Genomic DNA, 21,470 nt, shown 5'->3' with positions numbered 1-21,470 from the left:
GCAGTTAAGTCCCATAGAGCTCAGAGCCATTTGAACCATTTTTTGAGGTCGGAGTTGAATGTGACGATGAAGTTATTTGGTGGCATATAACTGGTGTAGAGGAAATCAAGTTAATTGTTGGATGTTCTTACTGTCCACCCGATTCCGCTGTCACAGTTCTAGAGTCATTCAAAGAACTACTATCAGTATCGCTTAAATACCCAGATCATGCAATACTAGTTAGAGGATAGACTGGGATATCTATGGATTCATTACGAGGGTACAGACAGAGCGCTGTCACAGTTCTAGAGTCATTCAAAGAACTACTATCAGTATCGCTTAAATACCCAGATCATGCAATACTAGTTAGAGGATAGACTGGGATATCTATGGATTCATTACGGGGGTACAGACAGAGCGCTGTGCGAAGAATTCCTGGACACATTTTATAAAAGCTGTCTTGAGCAACTAGTAGCTACGGCTACTCGGCGGCGTAGATTTTCGCCAACTTACAGTGAATAGAGTTATTGCACTGACTGGCACGATTGTCTGTTATATGCAACCAGATACAGTAGTTTCATACACCTGAAGATGGGGTTTTTAAATCCCGAAACCGTTCGTGGTTTGTATAAAGAGTTAGTACAAATGAAGGGGATCAGTTGGTATGACGCTCCCTTGTCTTTCATGTCTATGGTGGACCTTCCTCAAGGCCCGAAACAAGCCCATAAATTGCACGTGCACTTCTTCCGAGAGCGCTGTGTTGTAATATGTAGGTGAAAATTCCCAGTAGCGCGAGTCACACCCCACAGCCATCATGTGCTCGGACATTCTTTACCTCTCAGAATAGCTTTTCCCTGTACTGCAAATACGGACTAAAAATATCTTGGCAGAATGTTGATTAAATTTCAGTCATCATATCTCGCGGGTAATGGTTACTGGCGTGTCATTGGGTTTGCTTACAAATAACCTTTCAGCTATCAGTCACAAATTTCTTCCATTTACGTTTTACACGACGCGTTTCGGAAAATGATTCCCATGTTCAAGCGCATTTGTCTCTGTGTACTGTGCCACTTTTTCGAAATATTCTTTATGTGTGAAGTTCTGCGCTGTTCTGTTGCCTTTATTTCAACATAAACTTGCAATTTTTAGTTGATTCTCGAACTTTGTATACAGTTAACTTATACTTACAGTTTTCTCGTGGTGTTCTGTTGCCTTTACTTCAACATAAACTTGCAATTTTTAGTTGATTCTCGAACTTTGTATACAGGTAACTTATACTTACAGTTTTCTCGTGGTCGATTTGTGCAAGTAGTCACACACATTAAATGTCACAAACAGTTTCCTGCGCACAGTATGCATCGAGAATAACAAACTAATGTAAACAAAGTTACAAAGACGTTTTTAGATGTTGTCAACAGAGATAACGCTGTAGGTCTTCCACAGAGTACGATATAAATATGTACTTACGGTATTTATCTGAACAATCCGGATAGTAATTTTTTGATGTCTACTTATAATGGTGTTTATTTATATGTTTCACTGTATTCGATGGGGAAAGTATTCTGTCGAGGCATCTGAAGGAATTCGCTGATGCACTTTCAAGGTTTTTGTTTCATATTGTGTCTTCACATTTTCTGTAATGTGAATATATCTCCAGTTCTTCTAACAGATCTATTTTTTGCCGTCTATTTAGTCGGTTTAGTACACTGGCGTTTTGCTCTACTTTCTGGAAAAGTAGATTTACTTGAAAAGAGTACTTAAAAGAAAATAATAACAAGCAGCAATAAGAACCATTGTAAATAAAGAATAGTCAATTATGATCCAAACTGTTACGATAAATAGCCTATGCACAAAAGTATATCATGCTCTCTGGAAGACTTTTAGCATTATCTCTGTTTTGATTACGTCTACGCGCATCTTTGCATCTACTTGTTTATTTAAGTCTACTCTCGATGAACACTGTGCACAGAAAATTGGGTGTGGTGTTTAATATATGTGTGTGAGACTGCACAAATGGACCACAAGAAAACTCTAAGCACAAGTTCTTCCAGATTTTGCCACCAACTATATATAAAGATCGTTACTCTACTAAAAGTAGCGCGTTTATGTTGCAGTAAAGGTGACACAGGAATGCAGCATCTCAGACATCAAAAACATTTCGAAATGATGGAATAGTACACAGTGAAAAAACGCACTTGGAAATGGGAATGATTTCCCGAAAGGCGCCGTGTAAAATATAAATAAAAGAAAATCGTGACTGGTAGCAGGAAAGTAATTTATAAAGAAATCATTTTTTTCACAGTCACAGGCTTTTACAAACCATTTTCAATGGACCAGTTGAGTCTGATGTATCAGTCTGGTGGCGTAAGGTCAAGATGTTCATGGTGTAGCACTGTATTTACCATCAGTGTGTGACTTTGCGTTCAGTACACCTTAGGTCCCACTGCATATCATGATGGCTCACGCTCGAAACAGACCCTGAAATGAAACAAATCTTAAGCATCAGAGGTTTGAATTTTTTAGTTTTGTTTACATGACTTAACATATACCTATTTATATACGCAAATGCAAATGTAATTCACGCGTCCTATTAGGACCAGAGAGGCACACAGCCGTTGGTTTTCTTACTGTGTGTGGTGTCATTTGGTATTAGTGTGGAAATGTGTATGATTAATCTACCTCTATCGGGGCTGTTGGTTCTACTACTAATTATCGTTCAAGGAACTCCCAACTCGTCAGTACTAGGCTGATTAAGACCTACTACATTTTTACTAACAAGGGAGAAATCAATGAATCGGAAAAGAACGAAAGTAGCTTTCCTGGCCGTTGCAGATTCATCAGCTGTGGTGCTGAATCAGAAAATTTTTGCACATGAAGTGTTTTCAGATTTTTAGCACTTATGTTTGTATAATTTTTTTGCAGTGGAGCAAATGACATTATGTTTAGTTAATTTATTAGAGTACGTTAATATAAGCCATCTGGGCATTGGGGCGTGTGTTTATAGCTTCCACGAGCTGTTTCGGTGTCGCGGTGGATTTCGGGTGCTCTCCGTCGATTATTATTGGTTACCGTGAGATTCCGCAGCCCGTGTTCTGTTCTACTGTATTTATGCAGCTGACGGCAATCTACCAGCTTCCCACACTACCTGATAGCTTCCGGGCACGGCAGAGGGATCGCTTTAATCGTATCAGACCAGACTAGGGCAGCACACTGCAATACTGGGAGAGCAGGCTGCATTGCGAGGCCTACTATAAAATTTCTGACTCTTCGTTGTCCCTAACGATGTCTTCCTGAAGTTTAATTCGTTAATTTTTGACGGAACGTGAATCTAGAACAGCAAGTGAATAACTCTGCGCTCTAATTTTTTGTGATAAAGCTTATTTCCCCCAAGCACACCATGGAGGGCTGTTACTTTCTTTGGAATTATAAGTGCTCTCGTTTTTACATTGTCCTCCATGGCCCCGAATCTTAGGCCACTTTCTTCATCCAAGCAATCTTAAACTGACGCAGTCATTTTAGTGTCCTACAAATGTTACTCTCGACATGTTCAACGCGTACAACTTTACGCATATCTCTCTCTCCCAGTTACAAAGCAAATGGTTTCTGGTGCCTTATTCACACAACAAAGAATTGTCCCAGGTTATCAAAAGGAAGAATGAGAGCAGAAAAGAGATGAGCGACGAACAAAATCAAACTGAGGACCATTTAATGGACGAAGTGAAAGAATTCTGCTACATTGGAAATAAAAAAGTGAAATAAGAGCATATATTTTATGAATGATGAGTTTGTATTGGTGATAAATGCACTTTATGGGACAAATGAGACTAAAATCGTGAATTCAATGAATTGCTGTGGTTCACAAAAATTTTAGGAAATCTTTAAAGTGAATACTGCTTACGTTAGGAAATAACTAAAAAATATGCAATATTCAGAGAACTCAGTCTTAAACACTTAAAAATTGTGAAAACAATGTTATTGGAATGTGAAAGTGTAGTACCTAATGTAGACCCAGTGATCCAAGAAAAGAAAAAAGAGTCACCCTATTATTGTGATAAAGTAGCCAAACACTTTCTCGATAGTGTCGGGCGTATTAACATATTGAAACACATTCTAAAATTCTAGTTGGAAATTACTAAAAACTAACAAAAATTAACTTTACTTCTCCAAGACATGCTGACACTCTGATAAACAACTTTTTTCAGTTACCGTAGTTACTGCCACTTACTGAGAACCTGCAGCATAAGGGACATTGTGTCTATGCTAAAATTAGGTACAGAGCGTTCAATTTACTCCTTGAGCTAGTAAAGAACAAAAATTTTAGGAAATGTACATACTACATCAGTTCTAAGGAGGTTATAAACTAGGAAGTTTATAACACACATGTAATTGGAATGAGAACTAATTTTTCAGCATGAACACAAATTTTAGTGAATGATATACATGAAAACACAACTTTTTTTGTACAGGAATTGTGTGTCGATTGCCATTTAGTTAATTTCTCTCTTCTTCTTAATGTAGTACAGCTTTTTCCTCTATGGATTGCCTATCGCACGTCTCGCTGAAGTGATCAACAGTAACCTCCAATCATATTGGTTTCTCCAGTGGCATTGATAACGTCTTTCCATAATTTTGATGTCTTGACGAAATGTTGATTTTGTTCTTCGCCGATAATAACGATGTTATCAAGGAAGAAAGGAAGCTGATTGTTGAAAAAGGGAATCCTGATGCTCATCAAATAGCTTAATTTTACCGTCAGGACCTAACGTGGCTCCTGTTTTGATACCTAAGAAATCTGTAAAAACCTTCTTGAATGATATCCAGGCCTCCGTCTCACTCATATTCTTCTTGATTTAGCTTGAAATAGAATATCGTTTTTCTAATGCCAGGTCTAGCAAATACCCCTTCTCTCACTTTAGTTTGTAACAGAGACCAAAACTTTTTACAGAGATAGCTAACGCATTCTCCACCTTTGAATGAGAGTTTCAAAAACTGCTTCATTACACCGAACTTAATTTGCTTAATTTGTAGAGGCAGCAATAGAAATCTTTTTGGGATTCAGGAGGCTTTAGCGGAATAGGACACTCATTAACTTTAATTTTACCACAAATAATTTTGCTCATGTCAAAGAATTAATAAAAGTAATTGATTTTTGAAGTCGAAGCAGAATTTTATCGACATATGTTAACAGAGAAAGTAAACCTATCATATTATTGGTGTAATGAGCATGTGATCTGTAGTAAGTAATCTTGGAAAAACTACAGACGTAAAATGTTGACTGTTCTCGGAATTCGCTGAACATTACACTCACTTAGTCAGAAACAATTATTCGTATTCAACAAAACAGGTAGGCAAGTTCCCAGAATGGCTTTGGAATACAGTAGTGTGGCGAGTACAGAGATGTCAACAATCTCTAGTCAACATGTAACTGTCAAATTTAAAGTTTCCATACGGTCTAAATGTTTAAGTCCAAACGTTTCATCAATCAAATCCACCTGCTATATCATGGTTGGTCGAAGTCAATCGGCTTAAGGGGAATTAGAACTTACATGAGAAGTATTTTATTTTTTAAATGTAATCTACACCTATTAAAAATGTTAAAATTTTTAATTGCGTTACTTCAAGATCCAAGAAAATCGGCAATTTTTGGTATAGAAGGCTGTGGATTGTTGTGTTATAAAGGTTAATAGTATTGGTCATGTCAAGAAGAGGATGGGCACCAGGTTGAGGAAGTTAAAACAAAGTTTGAGAGACAAGAAACCTTCTGATGGTAAAACCATAAGAGGCAGGCTGACAGATAAAATGATTGATGAACCACAGCAGTATTATGGGATGGCCATTAGAAATAACACTGCTGATTTGTTGAAAATGAAGCAGGCAGTATGGGCTACCTTCTTCTACAGATTGTCAACTAATGAAAAACCTACGCTCTCCTAGACCTGATTCATGGTGCAGTTACCACAATGCCCAGTACTCAAACAGTTCATACAGCCATAAAAATTCCTTCCCAGCGGCAGTCATGGGTATAATGAAACCTATTTTCAGAGACCTGGCAAATTCTGAGTTACTGGAGAAGAGTCTGCATGGTCAGACTCAAATACCAATGAGTCGTTTAATAAACGTATATGGAAGTGCTACAGCATATGGGAATTAATCCTGGAGCAAACTGCATCGAAGAACTTGAATGGATGGACAAGGTTCGCATTGATGAAGCAGAGTATGTAGCACAGTTGGCCACTAAGGAGCCCAGAAAGAAGAAAAGAAGAAAGAGGATGATATACAGTAGCGTACAGGATGCTTCTGAATGACTGAAAATGAAAAAAATTAGCATGTATTGAGTCACAGTCTTTTGAAACTTTAGAAGGCGTTCCTGAAAATTTAAATTTTCTGTTGCATTTTTCCCTAAATCCCTGAAACCACTGCGAGTAGAGTATTCCAATTTTCAGGGAGTAATAACATACATATCCTGAGTCTACTGAACTAAAAGAAGAACATAATGTTACGCATAATTAGAATTATTTAAGGTAACGTACCAAAAAAGTACACAAAATTTTAACCTTGTAGTTAATAAAAAAGTATTTGCGAAAGCAGTGGCTGAAATGCAATTATTGTAGTTCAGTAGACTCAGAACATACAGTTTAATGTCATGTAAAAGAAGCTGTGTGCGTTGCACGTGGATATTCAGACGTGTCCTATGAAGAAAAAGTCTTCTTGCACAAATATTTGAATTTGATTGAAAAACCCTAGAAACCACATTGCCCAAAATACTACATTCACTTGTAAACTTACTGGGTATGCCATAATGTAGGGGGAATATGAGTATGTCGTGAGTATTTGGCAGGGATTTGACATCATATACACTCACCTGCAACGTTTTCGAAAGATTAAAAAGCCTATACATGGGAATGTAAGTGCTGAATCCTGCATTCTACTACATTGTGCCAGAGATTTCAAATGTTCAGAATTCAGCATCGAACTATTAAGGGTGCTTCATATTAAGGGTGCTTCATATCGTGCTGTTTTCTGAACATGGGGTTTTGGGGAGCTTTGCCAATGTACCCATTGGCACACCAAGGCAAATAGCTCAAGAGTAAGTAAAAAGTTAAATAAAACATCTAGCGATTAAAGGTACAGCATGCACTTAAATGTCGACAATTTATATGGTCATACCAAGCAACAATCTCTACATACTGGAGGGTTCTAGCTCCTTTTTCAATGTCTAAACATGCAATTTTGCATTCATTAGACTTCTGTATAGCCTTAGGTAGCGTATTTTGCATAAAAATCCTGCACAATAATGAAATGGAGAACTCTTCGGCGAATTTAAGCGTAGCGATATCTGTAACTGGTCTGTCAGGCTAAATAACACGTAGGTATTTTTTTCCATTATGAATAGTCCAATCACTTTCTTGTGTGATATGAAAGATAATTCTATTCCAGTAGCCAAGGATTGCATTAAGTCACTAAGTATTTTCGCTTAGTCACGCTCCTATTGTGCATTTTCTTCTTTTCTCATTGTTATGGCGATAGGTGTTACACCACCAAATAAACAATGTATTGCTCGGTGTCCTACCACTGCTGGAATTAAGAATGAAAGGATTTCATTGTATGCAGGTAGTGATAGGATTCTAGGTGTTTTAATCGGTCTTCCTGTTCAGAAGGTTCTTGCTGCCATCAATAACAATTGAATGGATGTGGACATCTTCTTCTTCCTGTTCTTCAGCAGACATCGAGCAGCGTTCATATTTTAGCTAAAATTTAAAGCCATAACCATTTTAATTTCTGCATGCATTGCTTTATCAATGATAGTTGCGGCGTTTCACTAACTAATACTCCTCTTGCAACTATTTTCTTGGCTCTGTCAGTTAAAGTTCGATCTGTGACTCGAAGTTTTGGGATATCTTTACCTGCATTGCATGCAAAATGATGCTACCTACAGGTCTCATATAGTAGATTGGCTTATCAAAATGCACAATTCGTTTTTGAAGCTTCGTTTCCGGTCTGCAGCAGTTATAAGTTCGGGCGTGCAGTTCTACAGGTAACTTGTCGAAAATTACACTACCTCTGCTGATGCACTTCCTGTCAAGCACGTTATGTTACTGCACAGATCGAGGTTTGCATGCCATGTTATATACCGTATCATTGGTTTCAAACATACTGTTGGACGATGATGGGAAGCTAAGCCATTGAAGCAGAGTCTTGTTCTGGATATTGTAATACCACAGCCACTTTCGCCAAGTCGCTGCGAACGGTCATCGAGGAGGAAGGGGCCGGTCTCCCTGGGGCGAGCCCCCGAGAAAAGGGACACTGCCGTTATTCTGAAAGCACAGAGCGGGAAGCCGGTCCCACGTCCTCACCTCGCTCAAGGTGGGACATGATGCGAAGGGCCCATCTGACAATGAGAAGCGTGCCGAGAGCTGATGGACACCTGCAGCTATTAGGACGGAATGACAAGGATGTACGCGTTCGTAAACATCTGAGTTCTTCTGGCCTGGTGGTAGTCGTTTTACCTGCCTTAAAAAGCAGAGACGGCCGGGCGGGATGGCCGTGCGGTTCTAGGCGCTACAGTCTGGAACCGCGTGACCGCTACGGTCGCAGGTTCGAATCCTGCCTCGGGCATGGATGTGTGTGATGTCCTTAGGTTAGTTAGGTTTAAGTAGTTCTAAGTTCTAGGGGACTGATGATCTTTGAAGTTAAGTGCCATAGTGCTCAGAGCCATTTGAACCAAAAGCAGGGACGTGCCGACAACTCCAATACCCTACGGACATAGGGAGCAGAGTACAAAAGGTGCGGGGAATTGGCGCAGGGAGACATGTGAAAGAAGTCAGCATTCTTAAGAACATCTTTTTCTCGACAGTGAGGACATTCTTTGTAAATGACGGACGCCAGCAGTTTTTGAGACGAAGCCCAAACAAGAGTCTGTTCAGGGCTCACACAGAGAGAGCGGTTATAAATAAGTGTTGTGTAGCTGCTCTCTCAACAGCCTCTGAATGCAGAAAAACATCTTAAGAATACGAAATCGTGAGAAAGATGCCGATTCACGATCTACACGCCAGCCGACGCCAGATAAGAAGTTTCCACCCCGTACAGAGAGGCCTGGCGATGAAACGCCGCCAATGACAATGCCGAAAAGGAAGAATATTTCGAAGGGGAGTTGAGCTCAGAGATAGATAATAAGTGAAAAAGGAGAGTCGTGGAGACACCGCAGAAGCGAGAGGACATGGGCGCTCCTCCACCCAGAGGAACAGCCGCCTCCTGACGCCGTGATGGCACAGCTTCGGCCACGCAACCGACGGTGGGCAGACAATGCGGAGATCGCACCTGGCACCACCGCAAAGCCGTGATTGCTGATGAGGGAGGCCCACCAGTGCAACACAGTTCCGACGTGACGCTCCGCACCTATGCAGCGCCTGAAGCTGACAGCAGTATAGGATGAATGATAACGAAGAACGGTGAGACGATTCACTCCTTCCTCCTTTCCCTTAATAACTGAGTCGAGTCCACGCCCAGTCAAATCGGCCCTGAGATTTATAATTTTGTTTTGTTTTGTCTGAACAGCAAGAAAATAAATACATTTCTTTCATGTTTTGATCATACAAACAATCTTCTACATTAATAAATGAACTCCTTAATTTCGTACCCTTTGTGTTTGATTTCATTTAATTTCTCGAGTTCACTACATGACACGCTATATGAAAAGTGCATCCAGTTCAGTGCTTCACCATATTTTTTTCAGTGAAGGAACTCGAGGTATTTCATCACGCCTGCTAGCCTTAAGATTCAAGTTCTACAGTTTGTACGTTGCACTTGGAAACAGTAAATCTCTCCATTGGCCAGTTTGATATGAGTTCTTGAATGCAGAGCTGTATTTTGAAATACACACTAAATCGCTTAGATTACTGTTTGTGTGGAACCTCTATTTTATTACAACTGTATACCATATTTAGAATCTCATTATCCTGAATTTATCTGACTTCATGATTATTATTCAGTGTATAATTTGCTTATATTGATCAATGATTTGTGAGTAATATCAGTCCATGTATAAGATCTCCATTTATAAGATCTACAAAAGCTGAAATGCATCCAAATTTGTGCAATTATCATTCAAACATTCCACGATACTTGCCTTCATCTGGGAGAATATCAAGCAGTGGTGTATTCAATACAATTACATTACCATCTTGAAATATCTATTACGAAACTATCCACCATTGTCGATTTGAATGTTACCTAGAATACATCTGGTTCACATTTGCAACAGTTCGCTATTCACTTGTGCAACTGCTTTCTCCAACTTTGTTTTCACAGGTAATGCCCAAAGATATTTTATTTGAAACCTTTGTTTCATATCCACAAGCTGCGTCTGCGATAAATTGTCCGAACCTCGAATTTCAATGTGTCTGTGTGGGAATGTCAAGCATGCCAGTTTGAGGAGTTATTGAACTAATACCGCCATTGTCTGATAATATGTCCTCCTCAAAGTGTCGAGCCATTCAGATTTAGGTCTTCCATGATTTCTCTAAGTTGCTCCAGGTAAATGCCAGGATGGTTCCTTTGAAAGAACACAGCGAATTTCCTTCCCCATCCTTGACACAACCATGAATTTGTGCTCCATCTCTAATGAACACAATGTCGATGGGACGTTAAGCCCAATCTTCCTTCCTTCCTCAAAGTTCTCAAATTAATGGAATGATTTCGTTTGGATGAGCTGTAGTCTCAGGTACAGTTAATGCTATTGGTGTTAACAATTCTTCATCTATGTTATTGGGTCCCCATAATATATGTATTGTGGAGATCGATCGTTAAGTTTTTATTTCTTATATCAATATACTCAGTGCCAAGTATAGCTAGCAATCTGGGCTCAGTAATATTTTTTTTTATTTCAAACTTTTAGAGCTTTTTGTTCCTACTCCATTGGCCTAATTATGTACTTATTCTAAATGTAGTATTTGACCACACATTTCTATACCTCTCGATTAATACTTCCTGACCCTCAGGATGGCTCAAATGGTTCAAATGGCTCTGAGCACTATGCGACTTAACTTCTGAGGTCATCGGTCGCCTAGAACTTCTTTTTTTTTTTTTTGGTCATCAGTCTACTGACTGGTTTGATGCGGTCCGCCACGAATTCATCTCAGAGTAGCACATGCAACATATGTCCTCAATTATTTGCTTGACTTATTCCAATCTCTGTCTTCCTCTACAGTTTTTGCCCTCTACAGCTCCCTCTAGTACCATGGAAGTAATTCCCTCATGTCTTAGTAGATGTCCTATCATCCTGTCCCTTCTCCTTATCAGTGTTTTCCACATATTCCTTTCCTCTCCGATTCTGCGTAGAACCTCCTCATTCCTTGCCTTATCAGTCCACCTAATTTTCAACATTCGTCTATAGCACCACATCTCAAATGCTTCGATTCTGTTTTGTTCCGGTTTTCCCACAGTCCATGTTTCACTAACATACAATGCTGTACTCCAGACGTATATCCTCAGAAATTTCTTCCTCAAATTAAGGCCGGTATTTGATATTAGTGGACTTCTCTTGGCCAGAAACGCCTTTTTTTGCCATAGCGAGTCTGCCTAGAACTTAGAACTAATTAAACCTAACTAACCTAAGGACATCACACACGTCACTGTCCGATGCAGGATTCGAACCTGCGACCGCAGCAGTCTCGTGATTCCTGACTGAAGCGCCTAGAACCGGTTGGCCACCACGGCCAGCTCTGTCAGACATGCGTCACAAATTTCCATATTGCACAACAACTTCCTCACGCATACATTTACATAGTTTTAATAAAATATCACATTCTCACTTTACGTATGTCCTCCACTCACTCTCTCAGTCTCTCCAAAACACTCATACAACCAAAACACGATGAAATAATAGTTTTCCAAATTACGTTTAATTACGTCCGAAATCTGTGATAGCAAAACTAAATTAAATTCCAAAAAAATAGATTATGTGAACCTAGCCACATGGTTGCCATTTGAGCTGATACTGTAGATGAACACATTACAGTCCTTATCTCAAGTTTCACAATGACAGCAAAGTTGTTATGCGTTTTAGCCAAAATTTATACCTCCGAAACTATTGAAGTTATTGATTTGAAATTTTAAGATTATCTTTGAGTTATCCATAGAATTTAGCACAGCAAATACGAAAAAGATCGATTAATATTTAATAGTACTTCCTCATATTCACAGAGAGTATGTGTAACGTATTGCACGCAGTGTTATTCAAGTACGAGCACACAGCTCGCTTGACCCAGTAGCCAGCGTCAGCTGTGCAAGCGTGATAACCAGCATCTGCCCTCCTCTCAGCTCCACTGCAACCTACGCTTTCTCTGCAAGATGACAACTCGTAATAATTTGCTATGTCGCAACTGGAGTGGATAGTCGATTGAGTACAGAATATGCACGGAGAGTAAACCGGAGAAGACTAAAGTAACGAGAAGCAGCAGGAATGAGAGTGGCTAGAGAATTTAATGCCAAACTTAGTGATCTTGAAGTAGACTAAGTTAAGGAATGCTGTCATCTTGGAAGCATAGAAAACCATAACGGTCAAAGCGAGGAGGACAGAAAAAGCATATTAGCACAGTCAAAGAAGGCACTCCTTGCCAAGATGTCTACTGTTATTTAACAAGAAATTTCTGAGCATGTACGTTAAGAGCACAGCAGTCCATGCTTTCTGGGCGCGGCCGTTTGTGTTGTGGTGCTAACGGCATCCTACGCGAGAAGAAAAATCCTCTACTGTAGCAAGGCGTCATTTGGCATTTACTGGCGCGATGTGTGGCTTATGAGCAGCCGCTCGACCATGAAATTTTAATTATCTCACCTCCCGCCTAACTGTCATAGCACCAGCAGTGGTTCCTGATGCAGTTTGGAATTCTTGTGTGATGGTCTGTATAGATGTCTGACTATTACACATTACGACCCTCTTCAACTGTCGGCGGTCTCTGTCAGTCAACAGATGAGGTCGGCCTGTACTCTTTGGTGCTGTACGTGTCCCTTCACGTTTCCACTTAACCATCACATCGGAAACAGTGGACCTAGGGATGTTTAGCAATGTGGAAAATCGTGTACAGACATATGACACAAATGACACCCCATCACCTGACCACTTTTGAAGTCCGTGAGTTCCGTCGACTGCCCCATTCTGCTCTGTTACGATGTCTAATGACTACTGAGGTCGCAGATATGGAGTACCGGGCAGTAAGTGGCAGACAATGCACCTAATATGAAAAACTTATATTTTTGGGGGTGTCTGTATACTTTTGATCATATAGTGTACTTCTCGGGTGAGCAAGCAAATGCAATTTTCCTGTGGCAGCCATTGTTCTTAGTGAATCAGCGACTGTCTACAACGAAAAAGAACATTAACTACTAACCAGAGGTAGAAACTGTAAGAGGTATAAAAGACAGTCAATTATTCAGAATAATAAAAGTGATAAATGCGAAAATATTAAACAAGTCTACTCCGTCTGCTGTTAGTCTGACCAACGATGCGGGTGTACACAGAAGGTTGCTTGGAGTCCATTACTTGTTATCGGATGACAGACGCATGTGTGAAGGGGATGAGGTGTGCTTCGTGCATAACACAGTGATCCTCCCTTGTGGTGTTCAGACATGGTCGACTTCAATCTTAACGGTGAGTATACGTGACTTAATGTTCCCATGCAGTTCACATCGAACCACTGTCACATTAGAATGCGCCATAAATCTGAATATTGCACGACTCTACCACCTGGTCAAATGGAAATTGATAATGAGGCCCGTTTCAAACTCTGAAAGACTATGAAACTTCCTGGCAGATTAAAACTGTGTGCCCGACAGAGACTCGAACTCCAGACCTTTGCCTTTCGCGGGCAAGTGCTCTACCAACTGAGCTACCGAAGCACGACTCACGCCCGGTACTCACAGCTTTACTTCTGCCAGTATCTCATCTCCTACCTTCCAAACTTTACAGACTTTACAGAAGCTCTTCTGCTAACCTTGCAGAACTAGCACTCCTGAAATAAAGGATATAGCGGAGACATGGCTTAGCCACAGCCTGGGGGATGTTTCCAGAATGAGATTTTCACTCTGCAGCGGAGTGTGCGCTGATATGAAACTTCCTGGCAGATTAAAACTGTGTGCTCGACCGAGACTCGAACTCGGGACCTTTGCAGAAGTAAAGCTGTGAGTAGCGGGCGTGAGTCGTGCTTCGGTAGCTCAGTTGCTAGAGCACTTGCCCCTCGAAAGGCAAAGGTCCCGAGTTCGAGTCTCGGTCGGGCACACAGTTTCAATCTGCCAGGAAGTTTCATATCAGCGCACACTCCGCTGCAGAGTGAAAATCTCATTCTCTTGAAAGACTACAATAACGCTCTCTCACTCGATGACCGCCATCGCCGTGACCTTCGCAGCCATCACTCAACATCTGACGTTTTTGAAATGATAATTAAATCAAGACCCTAAGCCGCCGACAGGCGTTGATATACATCAATGGGGACAGTTGAGAATGTTTGCCATGAACGGTACTCGAACCCAGGATCTCCTGCTTACGTAGCAGACACTCTATCCACCTGAGCCACTGAGGCCACAGAGGATAGTGCGATAGACCCACATTCCCAACTTAATGTCCACGCACTTCATTCGTAGTGCCCCTGCCCATTACACTCATTACTCGCGGCAGACAATCTTACCGAGCCACGTAAGAGTTCGGGCATTGCGTGTGCATCCAGCACAGAAGAAGAAGGTCAGTGGCTAGTTAGCCTTAACTATATGAAGATGGTATCTGTTCTTTCGGACGCTTTTCGCTTTTCGCTACCATACCATGCGTGGCAACAACAATAATGCAGTGTGGTGGCCATTTCATCTGCCACAGCTAATAATTTACGTATCTGACGGTGGTGTCTATGTGTAGAAGTTACAGTGACCCCCGACCACGTCTTGTATATGCTTCACTTCTTTTGTCACGTAGTGTAATCCGTAATAACTGCACAGTGCGAGAAACAATTATTTATTTCTCTAAAACAAGGTGGAACTTTAATTTAGATTATAAATGCAGACTGTTTTCATGCAGATTTTATATCTTAAGGTCACTTGCTTACGAATCCGCTTAAAAAAGTCGGATTTTTGTTTTTCATCTTGAAACCATGCTTAATTTTTTGAACAAAATGGTAGTTAAAAGAATGAGTTTATCTTGGAACTCTTCCATTTGGTCCGTGTTTGCATAGAAAAAGAGTAATATCAGAAACTGAGTCCACCTTGCTGCAAAACACATTGTTATTCGTTTACTTCTTTATTCTCCCAAACTGTGGACTTATCACCTCCGATGTTAAGTCCCATAGTGCTCAGAGCCATTTGAACCATTTTTTCTCCCAAACTAGTTTCGGTGACGGATGATGGTGATATTTGCCGCCGAAACTAGTTTGGGAGACTAAAGAAATAAACGAATAACAAGGTGTTTTGCAGCAAGGCGGACCCAATTTCTGATTTTACTGGTAGTTAAAAGAACTGGACATCAGGAAGTTATTTTAAAACTAACTTAAATAGCTCTCGGTGAGAGCGCAAACCCACGTTCCCGCTGTGTTCACACTTAAAATTTCGAGACTACACTCCGTCGCAAGAAAGATGTAACAAGCAACTGTTTGTCGGATTGTCAGTCCCATTAGAAGATATGCTCTATGAATGTCTTATGTTTACTCTTTATTTTATTTTATTTTATTTTATTTACATGTCAAATTCCGCAGGACCTAATTGAGGAGCAAATCTCCAAGGTAATGGAACGTGCCAGTACATGAAATTACGACATAAAAGTAATAGCAGATAAAAATAAAATGTGTATGAACCCGAAAAAAGTAAATCCATTAAGTAAACGCAATCAACAATACAACAAGAATCAGCTTACTTTTTCAAGGAACTTCTCGACAGAATAGAAGGAGTGACCCATTATGAATCTCTTCAGTTTAGATTACTGCTAAGATTTTTGAATTCGAGTGGTATCTTTTTGAAAATGGATGCAGCAGTATACTGCACACCTTTCTGCACAAGAGTTAACGAAGTCCGTTACAAATGCAGGTTTGATTTTTGCTGAGTATTAACTAAATTTAAGTTGCTTATTCTTGGGAATTAGTTAAAATTGTTAACAAGAAATGGCAGTAAGGAATATATATATTGAGAGGCCAATGTCAAAATACCAGACTCGTGAACAGGGGTCGACAAGAGGTTCGTGGACTTCCACCACTTGTTGCCGGAACCGCCAAAAATATCCTTTTAGAATGGAAAGAATTACCCCAGAATATAGCACCATACGACATAAGCGAATGAAGACATGCAAAGTAGATTACTTTTCGTGTCGAACAATCACTCACTTAAGATGCCGTTCTAACAGTAAAAATGGCAGCATGACGTCTTTGAACAAGATCCTGAACGTGGGCTTTCCACGACAGTGTACTATCTATCTGAACACCTAGAAATTTGAGCTGTTAGTTTTCACAAATCATATGCACATTCGGTGAAATTAAAACGTCAGGTTTTGTTGAATTGTGTGTTAGATACTGTAAAAATGGAGTCTTGCTGTGATTTAGCGTTAATTTATTTTCTACAAGCCATGAACTTGGGACAAGAACTGCACTATTTGAAACCGAGCCAACATTCCACACAACATCCTTTACTACCAATCTAGTGTCATCAGCAAACAGAAATATTTTAGAGTTACGCATAATACAAGAGGGCACATCCTTTATATAAATAAGAAAATGAGTAGTCCCAACACTGATCCCTGGGGCACCCCTCCATTTGACTGTACCCCACTCTGACCTCACATCACAGCCATTCTCAACTTTGTGAACAATGGCCTTTTGTTGTCTGTTGCTAAAGTAAGAGGTGAACCAATTGTAAGCTACTCCTCGTATTCCTTACTGGTCCAACGTATGGAGCAATATTCTGTGATCAACATAATCAAAATCCTTATTAAAAAGAAAAAAAGGAAATACATGCCTAGCGTTCGAATCCTTTTGTTTAACCCATTCAGTAGCTCCCAGAGGAAAAAGAACATGGCTTCTTTTTTTAGTTGTTAAGCGACTTCTAAGGCCGATTTACGTTTGATATCAAATCGTGTGATATAAAATGATCAATTATCCTTACATACACAGCCTTTTCAATAACTTTAGCAGACACTGGTGGCATAGAAATAGGTCTAAAATTGTCATCTCGTAGAATCGGGTGTACTTCCGGTGGTCGGTGTCTTCCCAACACGATATTTCGACATCCTAACTCGGCGTCTTCATCAGGTGTTCCCAGGGAACACACCGAGTTACGACGTCGAAATATCGTGTTGGGAGGACGCCGACCACCGGCAGTACACCAGATTCTACGAGATGACAACAAATCGCCGGGAAAGTCTTAGAAATTATAGGTCTATAATTATCTACATTATCCCTTTCTCTCTTTTTATAAAGCGGCTTTACTACTGAGTACTTAAATCGTTCAGGAAATTGACCATTCCTAAAGGAAAAATTACAAATATGGCTAAATACAGGACTAACATGTGCAGCACAGTACTCATAACCATGAGAGCCCTTAGTCTTCAGTGATTTAATTATTGACTCTATCTCCCTCTTGTGTGTATCACGAGTATTTCAGACATCAATCTCGGAAAGGCATTTGCCAACAGAGTTATATGATTCACTGTAGAAGCTTAAGTTTTATTTAATTCACCAGTAATGCTCAGAAAATGATTGTTAAATACGGGACTTAGCGTTGATTTATCAGAAACAGAAATATTTTTACTGTGACCTTGTGCTGCTGACCAGACACTTCCTTCACAACTGACCATATGGTTTTAATTATATCCTGTGAATTGTCTATTCTATTTCCATAACGCATACTCTTTGAATTTCTAATAACATTTTTAAGTACCTTGCAATACTGTTTCTAATGGGCTGCTGCAGCTTGATTGTGACAACATGATATCGTTATGCCACAAGCCAGCCATCCGCGCTGCCTATTACTACTAGTACCCAGTTTAGAATGTTTGAATGGAAAGCAACTCTCAAAGAGCATGAGAAATGTGTTAAGGAAAGCATTAAATTTATCATCTAAGTTATCGGCACTATAAACATCCTGCCACTCTTGTTCTTTGACAAGGTTTAAAAAACTCTCTATTACAGTTGGATTAAGTTTCCAACATAGTTTTTAATTACATGTGACATTTGCGATTGCAGGTTTTCTCACCGTATTTCAGCTATGAAATCTTCACGAGTTATCAGCCGAGGGGCGTCGTCTTCTAGTCGCAACGTTTCAATGGATTTCGTATTGAAGTCGGCTGAAGATGATGATACGCAATCCACTGAAACGTTGCGACTAGAAGTGTAAAAATTTCTGCGTCATGGTCTGAAAGGGCACGCTTTTAATAACAGAATGCCCTTTTGGTAATGAAGAATGAATAAAAATATTGTATGTCGCTGTGCTTCTGTTCCCCTGCAGCCTAGTTGGAAAAAAATACAGTTTGCATCAGATCATATAAATTTAGATCTACCAACATCCTTTTTCTTGCACCATCATACACAAAATTTATACTGATGTCACCACATATAACTAATTTTTGGTACTTCCTACAAAGTGAATCAAGAGCCCTCCCTAGCTTGAGCAGATATGGTCTGAAGTTAGAGTTAGGGGACCTATAAACAACAACATTTAGGAGTTTAGTTTCATTAAATTCAACTGCCCCTGCACAAAATTCGAATATCTGTTCAGTACAGTGACGTGATATGTCAATGGACTCAAATCGAGTACCGTTTTCTACTTTCACAACCACTCCCCCGCCTCGGAAGGAAATCCTTGAAACTCCTTCTACACCGGTGTCCAAAATTAAATCAACGAACGGAAATTTTGCAACGTTGCGTTTATTTTGTTACAAAACAGTGTAAACAGGTGACAGTGAAGCAGAAACAATGTAAAGAACACCGTACGAAAGCAACTGCAACTTGCATAGCGGTAGACAAAAATATACTTCGTTTTTTTCAACTTAACGGATTTGCAGACACATTCCGGCTGCTGGTTAATATGCTCAGAGTGGATTGTGACCATCTCTGTCAGCAATGCAGGTCTGACAACGACGTTCTGTGAGTGATGCCATTAGTTTCATGTTGAGCCAATAACGCCCATTCTTCCTGCAGAGCTGCTCGAAACTCTTAAATTGTGGTTGATGGATGCTGACGTGTTTCAGCCTGTCTCCCGAGTGCTTCCCAGCCATTCTCTATGGGATTCAGATCGGGAGAACGAGCTGGCCACGCCATGCATGTAGTATCTTCCGTTTCCAATAAAACATCAACCACCTGTGCTCTATGAGCTCAGGCACTATATTCAATCAGTATGAAGTCTGGGCCCACACCACCTCGCAACAACCACACCTGAGGTTCCAGGATTTCCTCGAGATACAACTTATCTTAGAAGCTAGATTAAGGAAAGGCAAACCTACGTTTATACCATTTGTAGACATAGAAAAACCTTTTGACATTGTTGACTGGAATACTTTCTTTCAAATTCTGAAGGTGGCAGGGGTAAAACACAGGGAGCGAAAGGCTATTTAAAATTTGTACAGAAACCAGATGGCAACTATAAGAGTCGAGGGAGAAGAAAGGGAAACAGTGGTAGGGAAGGGAGTGAGACAGGGTTGTAGTCATTCCCCGATGTTATTCAATCTGTATACTGAGCAAGCAGTGAAGGAAGCAACAAAAAAATTCGGAGTAAGAATTAAAAGCCATGGAAAAGAAATAAAAACTTTGAGGTTAGCTGATGACATTGTAATTCTGTCAGAGACAGCAAAGGACTTGGAACAGCAGTTGATCGGAATGGATAGTGTCTTGAAAGGAGGATATAAGATGAACATCAACAAAAGCAAAACGAGGATAATGGAATGTAGTCGAATTAAGTCGGGTGATGCTGAGCGAATTAGGTTAGGAAGTGAGACACTTAAAGTAGTAAAGGAGTTTTGCTATTTGGGGAGCAAAATAACTAATGATGGTCGAAGTAGAGAGGATATAAAATGTAGACTGGCAATGGCAAGGAAAGCGTTTCCGAAGAAGAGAAATTTGTTAATATCGAGTATAGATTTAAGTGTCAGGAAGTCGTTTCTGAAAGTATTTGTACGGAGTGTAGCCACGTATGGAAGTGAAGCGTCGATGATAAATAGTTTGGACAAGAAGAGAATAGAAGCTTTCGAAATGTGGTGCTACAGAAGAATACTGAAGATTAGATGGGTAGATCACATAACTAATGAGGCGGTATTGAATAGGACTGGGGAGGAGAGAAGTTTGTGACACAACTTGACTAGAAGAAGGGATCGGTTGGTAGGGCTTTCTGAGGCATCAAGGGATCACCAATATAGTATTGGAGGGCTGCGCGGAGGGTAAGAATCGTAGAGGGAGACCAATAGATGAATACACTAAGCAGATTCTAAAGGATGTAGGTTGCAGTAGGTGCTGGGAGATGAAGAAGCTTGCACAGGATAGAGTAGCATGGAGAGCTGCATCAGACCAGTTTCAGGACTGAAGACCACAACAACAACAACTTGATAGCAGTTGAACCTTGCCGATTCAGCGGTACAATTTCATGAAGAGGTGTTCGAGTGGTCAACATAATCCCTGCCCACGCCATGAAGAATCCTCCTCGATATCGGTCTCTTTCCACAAAGTTTGGATTCCGAAATCGTGTTCCACTTTCCCTGCAGATGCGAATGCGTCGGGAATCAGTCTCCAGACCAAATTGAGACGCATTTGTGAAAAGAATATTGGCCTACTATTCGACCGTCCAGTTGGCATGTTGACACTCACTCGTTTCCTTCTGTGAAGACACATCAGAGATACACATGCAGAAGGTCTCCGTCAGTAAAGACCAGACCCCCGAAGCCACCTGTACACCGTTTGTCTCGATACAACACGTCCAGTGGATGCTGGAGCTTAGACGCCAGTTGGCGTGCAGTACTAAGGCAGTACCGTCGTGCACTTACGGCGAAATAATGGCCCTCTCCTTTTGATATCGCTCGTGGTTGGCCATGCCCTGGTCCTTGGGGTACTGTTTCGGTCTCTATAAACTGTCGTCACATCCGTGAAACAACAGAGCGATTTACATTAAGCTTTCACGCCACTTCAGTTTGCGACTGTCCTGCTCCAATTCTTGTTACGGCCCTCCGCCGCAAAGAGTTTGGTCGACGTCTTTGACTATATACACACCGATTGTGGATGGGACTACCCGGGAAACACTACCCTGTTTGACTGGTATCCTGACGTCATCGATGACGTGGCTGTCCGTCGACCGGAATGCTATCTTCCGTGCAGAACACGACTGTACGGACATCTGTTGACATTTTGTATGATTAGACACAAGAGGGGGAAACAGAGGTTTGTTGCTTTAATTTTGGACACCAGTGTATATCTTTGGTTTTCGAGCGTTGATTTGCTTTATGTAGTTTGAGTTTTTGCTATTTTGCTATTCTAGAAAGTTATTATGCT

The sequence above is a fragment of the Schistocerca gregaria genome, chromosome 4, assembly GCF_023897955.1.
Source record: "Schistocerca gregaria isolate iqSchGreg1 chromosome 4, iqSchGreg1.2, whole genome shotgun sequence".
In the NCBI taxonomy this organism is placed as follows: Eukaryota; Metazoa; Arthropoda; class Insecta; order Orthoptera; family Acrididae; genus Schistocerca; species Schistocerca gregaria.
This window is presented reverse-complemented; position numbering follows the sequence as displayed.